Raw genomic sequence first — 13,949 nt, 5'->3', positions numbered from 1 at the left:
ACAATGACTTCTCGCAATCCACTATTTTCAATTCTCGAACAAAACAAATTGACTGGCGCAAACTATACGGAATGGTTCCGTAAGTTGAAAATTATTCTTACTTCGGAAAAAGCTTTCTACGTGTTAGAGAAGCCGCCTCCGAAGGAAGCCCCGGCTAATACAAGTCCGGAAGAGTTGGCCAAACTTGATTTATGGTGGGACCATGATATCAAGGCCAAATGCTACATGCAGGCTTCGATGTCTGATGAGCTTCAAAGGAGATTCGAGGATGCCGTGAATGCTGCTGACATTCACAAGAACCTCAAGGAACTCTTTGGAGCTCAGTCAAGGTCGGAGAGGTATGCCACCGTCAGAGAGCTCATGACGAGCCGCATGCGAGATGGGACTTCGGTCCGTGAGCATGGGGTGCATTTGATTGGGCTCATTGAAAAGTTGGTAACAATCGACTTGACTTTGGAGCATGAACTTAGCACAGACTTGTTGCTTCTATCACTTCCTTCATCGTTTGACGGTTTTGTGATGAACTTCAATATGAACAAGATAGAGGCCACCCTTGAAGAGATGGTCAATATTCTTGTCACATATGAAGCCACACTAAAGAAGGATAAATCGGTACTCTTGGTTGGCTCCTCTTCTAACTCTAAGAAAGGACCAAGTGGAAAGGGTAAGAAACGTTCTGCCCCGCCCAAGAAGATTGTACCAAATAAGAAGGGAAAGGCCAAGGCTTCAATTGGGATAAAAGATGAAAACGTTTGCCATTACTGCAAGAAACCCGGTCATTGGAAACGTAACTGCAAGGAATACCTCGAACAGTTGCGAGCTGCAAAGGGTATGTTTTACATTGAAATAAATGTTTCGCTTAATACTTCTTCTTGGGTATTGGATACCGGATGTGGATCTCACATTTGCAATGATTTGCAGGTGATGACAAGAAGTCGTAAGCTAAGGATGGGTGAGACCCAGCTAAGGCTCGAGAATGGTTCTAGAGTCGAAGCCAAAGCTATAGGAGACATATATTTAGTTTTGCAGAACAATTTTAAGTTATTTTTTAGAGATGTTTTATATGTTCCGGATTAGGTCAAAAACATTATATCTATTTCTATGCTTGATAGAGATGGTTTTTCTTGCAATTTTGTGAATGAGATTTGCAATATTTACAAGAATGAATGTTTGATTGGAAATGAACAACTTGAAAACGATCTATATAGCTTAAAATTAAAAGACGTTCCAATTAATTATGTTGATAAACCGGTAACAACAATTAAAAAGAAAAACGATAGTCAAAACCCAGCAAACCTTTGGCATGCTAGGCTAGGTCATATTTCCTCAAGGAGGATGAACAAGCTAGTGGGAGAGGGCATGTTTGATATTTCTGATATTAACTCTCTACCTACTTGTGAGTCCTGCCTAAAGGGAAAAATGACTAAATCTCCTTTCAAAGGGAAACCTGAGCGTAGTCAAAATCTGTTGGATTTGATCCATATAGATGTTTGCGGTCTATTTAGGATTGTTACTAAATGTGGCAACACCTACTTCATTACCTTTACCGATGATCATTCTAGGTATGGGTATTTATATTTAATGAAATATAAGTCTGAAGCATTTGAAAGGTTCAAAGAATTCAAGGCTGAAGTAGAAAACAAACTAGGTAAAAGTATTAAGGCACTTCGATCGGATCGAGGTGGAGAATACTTAAGTACCGAGTTTTTGGACTATCTAAAAGAGAATGAGATTCTCTCTTAGTGGACTCCTCCGATGACACCTCAGCTGAATGGTGTTTCGGAGCGTCGCAATCGAACTTTGTTGGACATGGCTCGATCCATGATGAGCTTCACTGAGCTCCCACCTTTGTTTTGGGGCTACGCGCTTGAAACGAAGGTATTGTTGTTAAACAACGTCCACACTAAAGCAGTAGATAAAACACCATACGAGTTATGGAATGGCAAAGCTCCTAAGTATTCGTACTTGAGGATTTGGGGATGTCCTGCTTACGTGAAGGAGACAGTGGGAGATAAGTTGGATAGTCGATCCACCTTATGTTATTTTGTAGGGTATCCAAAGAATTCAATCGGATATTATTTCTATCATCCTGCTGAAACAAAAGTGTTTGTTTCAAGGAATGTCACCTTCTTGGAGAAGGAGTTCTTATTGGATAATAAAAACAAGATGATGGAACTCGAAGAAATTCGAGAAGAACCCGAGATACAAAATAGCGATCCTACACCTCAAGAATCATCACAAGACACGCCTATTACTAGGAGATCCGAGAGGACTTCTAGGCCTCCTATTAGATATGGTCTTCTTCTTGAAGGGGATCAAAGTGAACCCGACATTGGATGTGATCCAAGAAACTTCAAGGAAGCAATTTCTGATGCGGATTCGAATTTATGGCTTGAAGCTATGCAATCGGAAATAGACTCGATGCATTCTAACCAAGTTTGGTCTTTAGTAGATCCTCCCGATGGAATTGTTCCAATTGGGTGCAAATGGATCTACAAGAGAAAGCTTGGGCCTGATGGAAAGGTATTGACCTACAAGGCACGATTGGTGGCAAAAGGTTGTACTCAAAGTCAAGGAGTTGACTATGATGAAACCTTTTCACCAGTCGCAATGTTCAAGTCCATAAGAATCCTTATTGCCATAGCAGCATGGTATGACTATGAGATATGACAAATGGATGTAAAGACTGCATTTCTTAATGAAAACATTAAGGAAGAGATCTATATTACGCAGCCTGAGGGATACACATCCATGGGAAGCGAGCATAAGGTATGCAAGCTTCAGAGATCAATTTATGGTCTCAAACAAGCATCAAGAAGTTGGAACCAGAAATTTGATGAAACGATAAAGGATTTTGGTTTTTATCAAGAACCCGGAGGAACCATGCGTGTACAAGAAAGTAGTTAAGAATGCGGTAACATTCTTAGTACTTTATGTTGATGACATCCTACTCATGGGGAATGATGTAGGGATGTTGCAGTCAACAAAGATATGGTTATCAGGTAGATTCTTGATGAAGGATTTAGGTGAGACATCCTATATTCTAGGAATTAAGATCTATAGAGATAGATCTAAAAGAATGATAGGACTCACTCAATCAACCTACATCGACACCATATTGAAATGTTTTCAATGGATGGGTCCAAGAGAGGACATCTACCTATGTGTTATGGAGTTTCTATATCCAAGTCGATGTGTCCCAAGACTGACGAAGAGATAGAGAAGATGACATACGTGCCATATGTGTCAGCCATAGGTAGTATCATGTATGGGATGATATCTACCAGACCGGATGTGGCCTATGCTCTGAGCGTCACGAGCAGATACCAAGCCAATCCCGTTCAAATGCATTGGAAAGCCATGAAGGATATTCTTAAGTACTTGCGAAGGACTAAGAATTTCTTCATGGTTTATGGAGGGAGAGAATTGAAGTTGAAAGGCTATACCGACTCTAGCTTCCAATGTGACGTGGATGACTCGAAATCAACCTCTGGATTTGTATTCGTGCTCAATGGCGGTGCTGTCTCTTGGAAGAGTTCCAAGCAGGACACCACAACGGATTCCACCACTGAGTCAGAATACATTGCAGCATCAGCTGCTGCTAAAGAGGCGGTTTGGATAAGGAAATTCATCCAAGAGTTGGGTGTAATTTTTGAAGCTGTTGGTCCAGTCCCGGTGTACTGTGACAACACAGGTGCCGTTGCTCAGGAAAATGAACCAAGGTCTCATCAGAAGTCCAAACACGTACTGAGGAAATACCACATCATCCGGGAGATCGTGGAAAGAGGAGACATCAGTGTCGAGAGAGTGGCCTCTACAGACAATATTGCTGATCCGCTTACTAAGCCCTTGCCAGGACCATTGTTTGACAAACATCGCGAAGCAATGGGATTGCGTAGTGTGACTAGTTGGCTTTAGGGCAAGTGGGAGATTGAAAGAGTGGGTGCCCGGTTAGCCAACTTGTGGCTAAGGGCTTTTGTGACTCTATGTATAAACAATCTTTTGTTTAATATAATTTACACTTTTATAATGGCATTGACTTTATCTTTCTTCATAATGTTATACTATGATATACTATTGTTGTTTTGATAAAGACCTTGAATATACTATAGTGTATGTAAGATGTGGTAGCACATGGGGATGACTATCATGAAACACATCTTATAGTCACTGTATATTCTAAACAGTTCCTAGTCAATTGAGCCGTCCGCAAATAAGGATAAGGATCGCTCGAGATTGAGACTAGCATTTGCGATGCCGAGTACCACGTTTCATTGGTATGGAACATAGAGATGTTCAAAGCATGCAAATGGATATTCATATGATGAATGATCGAACTACCCTATTCGGAATTTCCAAGTGGTTATCACTTATCGAGTGGATAAAGTCCGCGGTTTTGGTTGTACACCATTAGTCCTTATTACTTGAAACATCATTGAGACTCTATATGCTAGTACTATACTTTGACTCGTTTACCGACTCTATTGGGGTCATCAGGTGTCGGGATTGGGTACAGTTATGACACATATAGGAGTCGATGCTTTGTTGTCAAGGATTCACCACATACTCGCGAGTGTGGATATCATATGCGATCTGAGGAGATATTAGTGTAACGAATCTCTGGCCAGAGTACATGATGTGTTTTAGGTTACTTGGTGTTCCTAGTAACACATGCGATGTCACTAATAGATCTCCAAGATGTTATGCATAGTTATCGAATCTCGAACGACTCTCGATGCACCAATGGTTGTTGATTCGATCGGGATATTTGGTTGAAGGGACCGTACTGTATGCTAACCAAAATCTACTGGTTCTTGCAGACACTATCAGTAATACCTAGGGAATCATCGGGCGATGTTGCTAGGCGCTCTTACCATGACTCGATGGGTAAGTCGGAAATTGTTGTTCCGAGTCACAAGGAGTTGTGAGCCCACGGCTAGCTGTATTCCTGAACCATTGAGGGTTACACAAGTAATGGATTACTAAAACCCCTTAGAGATAGTTAAATTTAAAGAGTTAAATTTAATGAAAGAGAAGTTGGACTTCTTAATTAAAAGGGAGTGAGATTTCCTAAAATGACATAGGGATGGGCATTTTTGGAAATCACTGAATTCGGATTCAGAAAAATTATCTTGACTTTAAAAGATGCAGAAATGGTTTCTGTGCACATTGGTGAAATCAGTTTATCAATCGGAGTCACGATGAATTTTATATTAATTTCTAGAACAACGGGCTTGGCTTGTTGGACTAAGTTATGGATTGTGGGCCCTAAGGAGTTAGAGTCCTAATATAATTATAACTTAATCTAGTCTAGAAATTATCTATAAATATGTAAGCAGTGCTCGAAATTCATAAGAGAATTCAGTCTAGAAATTTCGAACACTACATATAATTTTCAAGAGGATTTTCGAAAATTCCTCTATCCCTTTTGGAGAAAATTCGACTTGTGATTTTTGTGAAAAATTACAAATCAAATTAACAGATCATATCTGTTTATTCTCTACGTAAAACTTTTGATTGATTTCTAGTGCAGTCAATCAGAGGGTTTCTGTTTTTCATTCGTGGACCTAATTCCGGAGTTAGATCGTGACTGTCATCGATTCCCGGGATTTACAAGAAGAGTAGATTAAATTCTGTTGGAGTCCACAATCAAGCATTTGCTTGACGAGGTAAAAATTTAACTGTGTTTTATTTTTACTTGAACAAATTTAATCGTAAAAATTTTGATACCCATATATGGAATCGTTCCATATAATAAAATAAAATTTTTAAACTTCCGCTGCACCGGGTATCAATTCTTAATTGATCTGAACACGTTTTCCAACATATGTTTTGTTCTGTCATTTTTTATGTATCCTTCTTTCATTTGAGCAATACATGCAGCATTGTCTTCATATAACGTCACAGGCTTCTTGTCTACTGATAATCCACAAGAAGTTTGGATATGTTGTGTCATTGATTTTATCCAAACACATTCACGACTTGCTTCATGTAGCGCAATAATCTCAGCGTGATTTAATGAAGTTGTTACGAGTGTTTGCTTCTGCGAACGCCAAGAAATCGCGGTGCCTCCACGAGTAAATACATATCCGGTTTGGGAACGTGCCTTGTGCGGATCAGATAAATATCCAGCATCAGCATAACCAATGATACTTTGATTGGTGTCTTTTGAGTACAAAAGTCCCAAATCTGTCGTTCATCGTAGATAACGTAATATATGTTTAATTCCGTTCCAGTGCCTCTTTGTTGGATATGAACTGAATCTTGCCAATAAATTTACAGCAAAAGATATATCAGGTCTAGTGCAATTTGCAAGATACATAAGGGCACCAATGACACTTAGATATGGTACTTCTGGACCAAGAATAACTTCATCATCTTCACATGGATGGAATGGATCATTTTCTATGTTTAATGATCTTACAACCATTGGAGTACTTAATGGATTTGATTTATCCATATTAAAACGTTTAAGGATCTTTTTTGTATAATTTGCCTGGTGAACAAAAATTCCACATTCTTTTTGTTCGATTTGCAAACCCAGACAGTACTTGGTTTTTCCAAGATCCTTCATTTCGAATTCTTCCTTCAAGTACATCATAACTTCTTGAATTTCTTTATTCGTTCCAATGATATTTAAATCATCAACATATACAACAATAATTACACATCCGGATGTTGTTTTTTTGATGAAAACACAAGGGCATATTGGATCATTTACATATCCCTTTTTCATCAAGTGCTCACTTAGCCGATTATACCACATTCGGCCGGATTGCTTCAACCCATATAATGATCTTTGCAATTTTACAAAATAAAATTCTCTGGGTTTTGAACTTTGTGCTTCATGCATCTTAAATCCTTCAGGGATTTTCATGTATATATCACTATCAAGTGATCCGTATAAGTAAGCTGTAACAACATCCATAAGACACATTTCCAAATTTTCAGACACTGCCAAACTAATCAAATATCGAAACGTAATTGCATCGATAACAGGAGAATACGTTTCTTCATAATCAATTTCAGGCCTTTGAGAAAAACCATGTGCAACAAGTCTAGCTTTATATCTTACTATTTCATTTTTCTCATTTTGCTTTCGAATAAAAACCCATTTGTATGCAACAGGTTTTACACCTTCAGGTGTGAGGACTATAGGTCCAAAAACATTGCGTTTATTTAGCGAATCCAATTCAACCTGGATGACTTCTTTCCATTTTGCCCAATCATGACGAGTTTTACATTCACCAAAAGATTTTGGTTCATGATCCTCATTTTCATTTATGATGTCACATGCCACATTATAAGAAAATATCTCATCAATATCTTCTATATCTTTTCGGTTCCATATTTTTCCAGTATTAATATAATTGATAGAGATTTCAAGAAAGGCTGGAACACTCTATTCATAAGATCCATGAATACTGCCGGTGGATTGGTAACTCCAAACGGCATTACTAAGAACTCGTAATGGCCATAACGAGTTCTGAAAGCCGTTTTCTGAACATCTCTCTCTTTAACCTTCAACTGATGGTAATCCGATCTCAAATCAATCTTAGAGAACACCACTGCCCCTTTCAACTGATCAAACAAATCATCAATTCTCGGCAATTGGTATTTGTTCTTCACCGTTACACAGTTCAATTCCCTGTAATCGATGCATAACCTCATTGACACATCTTTCTTCTTGATAAATAACACTAGTGCACCCCAAGACGATACACTTGGTCTGATGAAGCCTTTATCGAATAGCTCTTGTAACTGCTCCTTTAATTTTTTTTTATTTCAGTTGGTGCTAACCTGTACGGTGCTTTGGAAACCGGTTGGATTCCGGGCATCAACTCAATCCCAAATTCTACCTCCCTAGCTGGAGGTAATCCTGCAATATACTCAGGGAATACTTCCGGGAAATTTTCACTACCTCAACTTCTTCAAGTTTTGGTCGGGATAATTCTTGATCACAATTAACATTTGCTATAAAACCTGTACACCCTTTGTCTAACAATTTCCAGGCTTTATTTGATGAAATAATAAGGGAAGAACTCTTCCTCGGTGAGGCATAAAACAGAAACGGTTCGCCATTCTTAATTTTTAAAGAAACCGTCCTCCGTTTACAGTCTGTGGTAGCCTCGTGTCGAGAAAACCATCCATCCCAACTATCACGTCAAATTCAACCATATTCAGGAAAATAAGATCAGCATGCAACTCATGATCGTGCATCTGTATGCTGCATTCTTTGATAATCAAGTTACTACTCAATTCTTCTCCTGAAGGCAAGGAGACACTAAACCTCGAAACTGATTTATCCGGTTTAACTCCAAATTTATTCATAAAATCAACATATATGAAGGAATGTGTGGCTCCAGTATCAATCAAAATATGAGCAGGAATACTGGAAACATTAACCATACCTGTGACTATGGCGGAGTTCGGGTCCACTTGGTCGTGTGTCATTGCAAAGACTCGGCCTTTGACTGGTTCTTTTGATTGAGAACACTCCCTTGAAAAATTTCTCGGCTTTTTGCAAAGGTAACACACGCATTGTCCTTGCAAACACTGACCTGAGTGAGGCTTCCCATATTTTGGACACAATACTGGCATATTAGTTGGCTTTGGAGCAGTGATGGACAACTGCTTCTGTCCTTGCGTTCTAGGTTGTTGTTGCTGGTATGGTCGGTAATGGGGTGGGGGCCCGGTCCTGCCTTTTTCCTGCTAGGTCCTTGATGGTCTCTACCTTGGTAGTTGGTCCTCTTTGCTTGAGACTCTTTGATTATATTGTTTTCGTATTTTTCAGACAACATAGCTTGGTCCACAACATCCTTGTAAGTGGCAGCCCCACTTTCCCTTACATCTCGACAAATGGAGGCGTTCAATCCTTCACTAAAGTGTTTTAATTCCTCAGCTGGATCCCCTAAAATCATAGGCACAAAGTACCTCCCTCTTTCGAACTTTTTACATACTCAACAATAGAAATGTTTCCTTGGCGAAGCTCCAAGAATTTTCTCGCCAATCTTGTCGTGGTACTCACCGTAAAATATTTCCCATTGAATACATTCTTGAATACATTCCAAGACAGAGTTTTTAGATTTAATGCAGATTTGGCTCCATTTCACCATATTCGGGCATCATCTCGGAACATGTAGGTGGCACACCTCGCACAGTCCGTGTCTGTGACCTGCATAAATTCAAAGGCAGTCTCCATAGCCTGAAACCATTGTTTAGACAATAAAGGATCAGTTTCTCTTTTGAACTCGGGTGGTCCTAATTCCAAGAACTGTTTGTAGATTAGGTTCTGAACCATTTCTGAGGGATTATTACCAGCATTTGGTCACTTGGGCTTGGAGAAGCTGCTGAATTTGTGATCCCTGAATACGACTCTCCTCTTGTAGCAAAGTATTTAATCCCGCCAAGAATTGGTTGTTCTGATTGTTTTGATTATTTGGTTCACATTCGTCATGGTTGTTGTTGTTGTTGGTGGTGTTTTACCTAAGAGAAGCCATATTATAAAGTCCAAAATTATCCACACCACTCAGTCATGATTTACAACATAGATAAACTTAATATACATTCGTACACATATAACTCATCACATTATTATGCACATAATCACATAAAAACTCATAACTTACAAACATGAAGATGGAGTGTTGGAGTCGTGGCGAGTATGCATGAGAGTGTCAAAAAAAGACCCAGAGCCAACTGCTCTGATACCAAACTGTAACACCCTCAACCGATTGGGGCATTACTCAACTAACATGACCTTAATATAAACACGGAAAAGAATTTTTTTTTTTTTTTGAAGATGTATGAATACATCAAGCCTTACATAAAAAATTTCAAATAGTTTACAAACCTAGTCACGATAATTTCAAACATAAAACTTGTTTTCTTCACTCAAACATAATAATATTTAGTTTCATTAAACTCAACACAAACACACTCATGCATATCCCGCCGGCTCGACTCTTGGTTCCTCCTCATGTCCGGCATCAAACTCATCGACGTAAGCATAAATGTCATCCTCATTACCTGCACCATTCAAGAATAGTGAGTCTAAAGACTCAGCAAGATTATGCTATAAAAATCAAAAGTTTTAAAAATTCTTTTAAATATAATATGACATAACATAAACATGAACATAAACATAAACTCATTCTTAATTGACGAATTTTGTGAAATTTGTGGCAACCATCTGATAGGTCTGATCTCATCATTCATGTTGATCAACAAGTAATTGAAAAGGCCTATCCGGAGCTTATCCCGATGTGTCAGTCTCGTGTCTTTCCATCTCTTAACTCATAATTGGAAAGGCTCCTCCGAAGCTTATCCCGAAATGTAAGTCCCGTGTCAGTCTCGTGTCTTTCTATCTCTTAACTCATAAAAGCAATACACGTTGCTTAATTTTTTGGGCTCACAATTTCATATTATTTGGGCCCATAAACTATTATAGATTATGTATTCAAATTAATTTTCTAGAGATATTAATTTAAATTTATTTTTTATTGTAGTTTTTATTGAGTCAATATAAATTTAATTGTGTAAAAAAATTTGTATTTTCTCACGCGGGAAGTGGTTTTTTTAATTAGCGGTTGATTTACATGCCTACTAAGCAGTTGATAAAGTTTAGGAGGAAAATACTGGTGAACACAAACCTAAATATTTTTAGGGTAAGTTGCATATATCACCCCTGTGAAATCGCGTGTTTGCTGATAACCCCCTATGAAAAGTTTTTGAGCTAGAAGCCCCTTATCATTTTAAATTTGTAGCATACACCCCCTTCTGGCTAAAAAATGACTAAAATGACCTTAATGTTATAATATAATTTATTATTAAAATATATTTCGTGTATGACAAATATTATGATAAAATAATTATATATAATTTTAATAGATATTTAAATAAAATTTGATTATTTTACTCAATTAAATATAGAATTATAAAACAAAATTAATTTAATTATTTATTTAAGCAAGGGTATTTTTGTCAATTTTTAACTGAAAAGGGTGTGTATGCTACAAATTTAGAATCACAGGGGGTTATTAGCTTAAAAAAATTTCATAGGGAGTTATTAGCAAACTCGGGATTTCACAGGGATGATATATGCAATTTTCCCATATTTTTACTTCTAAGCGTAACAGAAAATACAAAGTACAATACAGTCTAGTGGATATGGTTAGTGGTTGAGGTTTTTTCTTTAAAAAGTCTGTAACAAAATATAGACAAAAAAATTTCGACCTGGTTATGCTCTAGTTCAAGATGTTTAACGGTTGATGATGAAAGTACGTTTTAATATAGAACAAGGTTAGCTACTTAAACACTGTAATTGAATATAAATCCGGTAAAATATTTACATATATACAAAACATATTGTCGTAATAAAATTGACAATAAAAGCTGAACCTGTATGCTGGTCCAATCGAAGATTCACGACATTTCTTTCACTGTTCAACTTTTGTCCATTATGGCACATAGAATTTCATAAATCAAGTATTCCTAGTACAACATGCATGCAAATCGTCAGAAAAAGTGATGAAAATAATTTATATTATAAATTGACGGCTAGTGGTACTAATAGTTAACTGTGGAAAGCGTAGTCAAAGATAGGATAGAAAAATAGTCAATATGTCATTATTTCACGGTATAATTTCAGAATTGAAATGTGGATAGTAAAATATATATGTATGTTCGTGTAATATATCATGTAAATAAGCAAAGTTTTATATTTTATTTTAATCTCATACAAAAGCAGTTAAGATTTTGTTATTTAACAGTTTTTTTAATTTTGGAATTGAAATATGTAAAATGACAGAGACAATTAAATGCTAATTGGATATGTCATATGCATGTGTGGTTATACTTATGCTGTCATATATATATTTTATTTCTATCCCAAGCTTAAAATAAAATTCATTGATTCTTCATTTTATTCACACATGCTATAAGTTAAGTATTTCAAAGTATCCTATTTGAATCAAACAGGTGGAACTAATGTTTTGCATCTAAAAACCTAAGAAATTTAATTGCAAAAATTTAAGAGGCATGAGAAGAAACAGAGCAATATAAATCCAAAGGTAAAATATCAATCGAGAATCCAGCTGTGGAAATACAGTGTTTTTATCAAATACAACAAGCTGATTGATCCTAAAAATGAATGTAAAATCTCATCAATTGAATTTATAAAAATATAAATAACTAAAAATCCAAATGAATTTTCTTTTCAACTGATGAGATTTTAAACTCATACTTACGTTATCGCTAATTATAATGATTGAAAACAGTAGGGAAAAAGAAGGGAAAATTATTTTTTTGGTCCTGTATGTTTGTCACTTTGCGATTTCAGTCCTTTATATTTTCAGATTTCAGTTTTAGTCCGCTATCTTTATTTTTTTTGCAATTTTAGTCCTTTTTCGACGTGGCGCTGACGTGACACCAATTCAGTGCTGATGTGGAGCTGACATGTACAGTGCCACGTAAGCATTTTTGGATAAAAAAGACCGAAATTGCCAAAAATCAGAACATGCAGGACTAAAACTGAAATGTGAAAACATAGAGGACCAAAACCGCAAAGTGACAAACATAGAGGACTAAATTTGCAATTTTTCCGGAAAAAGAATTACTGATCCACTTTTACTTGATTGAAAACAGTAGGGAAAAAGAATTACTAAAACCCGTATGGAAATTTCCACTTCTGGTTTCCACTCGAAATCGGAAGCCTCAAGACTTGAAAAGATTGGAGGACAAGAGGATATATAGTGAGCGATTGGTTCATAGTAAACACTTGCGGAAGAAAAAAAACACAGAACGCGGCCCGATTCATGGCAGAGAAAACAACGAGCAGCAAAAGCAGAACCCGAGCATAAGAGTCGGAGCACAGGACGATCGGAAGAGAGAAGAATGATAATCGTATGATTTAAAACACGAGAGAAGCTGTAAGCACGTTGATTTTAGTTAGGTGGTATAAAAGAAAGAGAGGTCGCGTGTTTTTTTTTTTTACAACGAGCAAGAAACTGGTCACTTTGAACTTATACATGATATAGATGTAGATAGTTGTCCATAAATCAATTATTGTGTATTATTTTAATTCTAAAATATATTTAGATCGTTCAAAATTTGATATTCTAAAATATTGTATTTAAATATTTTTGTAATTTATTTGACATAAATAAATATTTTAATCTAATATCTCAAAAATAAATCTAATTGTGTCAAATTACCGGATAATTAACATCGGAATCCTACATTAACACTCCTATACCAACTCAATAACATAAACGATCAACTTAAATTCTCAGAACTTTGGCCTACCACACATTTAAAAATACAAGGGTTAAAAATATTCATGCCGCAAAGTTATAAAATATCATTCAACATAATAGTTCTAATGATCACATAATAAACATCATATTATTTAACAAGCGTGATTTATAGTTTTAAGTTTTAATCATATTAAAATAAGGTTTTAGAGTTTATGTGGTCATTACAAGCAATTTTCAAAACACCGATCCAGTTTAGGACTTAGACACTACCTAAACAAGGACTTCCAGTACAACACTTTAGTTTCAGTCCTAGACTGATGATAGAACAAAGTGAATACAACTCAAAATCTTTAGCACAAAAATTGATCCTACAACGATCAGAATAACACTTCGGCGTTTGTGCTTCGAGTTCCTTGATCAAATCTTGAGCGTGTAAAGCTTTGAGTATTATCGTAAAATAGCAAGAGCGTTTTTTGTGTGAGTTGCATACTTTGATCGATCAAGATCTCTATTTATACCCTTTGGATTGCCAACGGTCATAAATTCAAATTTTTCTTCAGATAGGGTTTAAATTATTCCCGTTGAATTTGTCACTATCACCAACGAATTCTGGAGCCGACATTGCCCTTGATATTGCGGCACTTCCTTCTGCAGAGTGTGTCAGAGTACGGATGATCTTATCCAAAAATGGCA

Source organism: Henckelia pumila, chromosome 2, assembly GCF_033568475.1.
Source record: "Henckelia pumila isolate YLH828 chromosome 2, ASM3356847v2, whole genome shotgun sequence".
NCBI classification, from domain to species: Eukaryota; Viridiplantae; Streptophyta; class Magnoliopsida; order Lamiales; family Gesneriaceae; genus Henckelia; species Henckelia pumila.
This window is presented reverse-complemented; position numbering follows the sequence as displayed.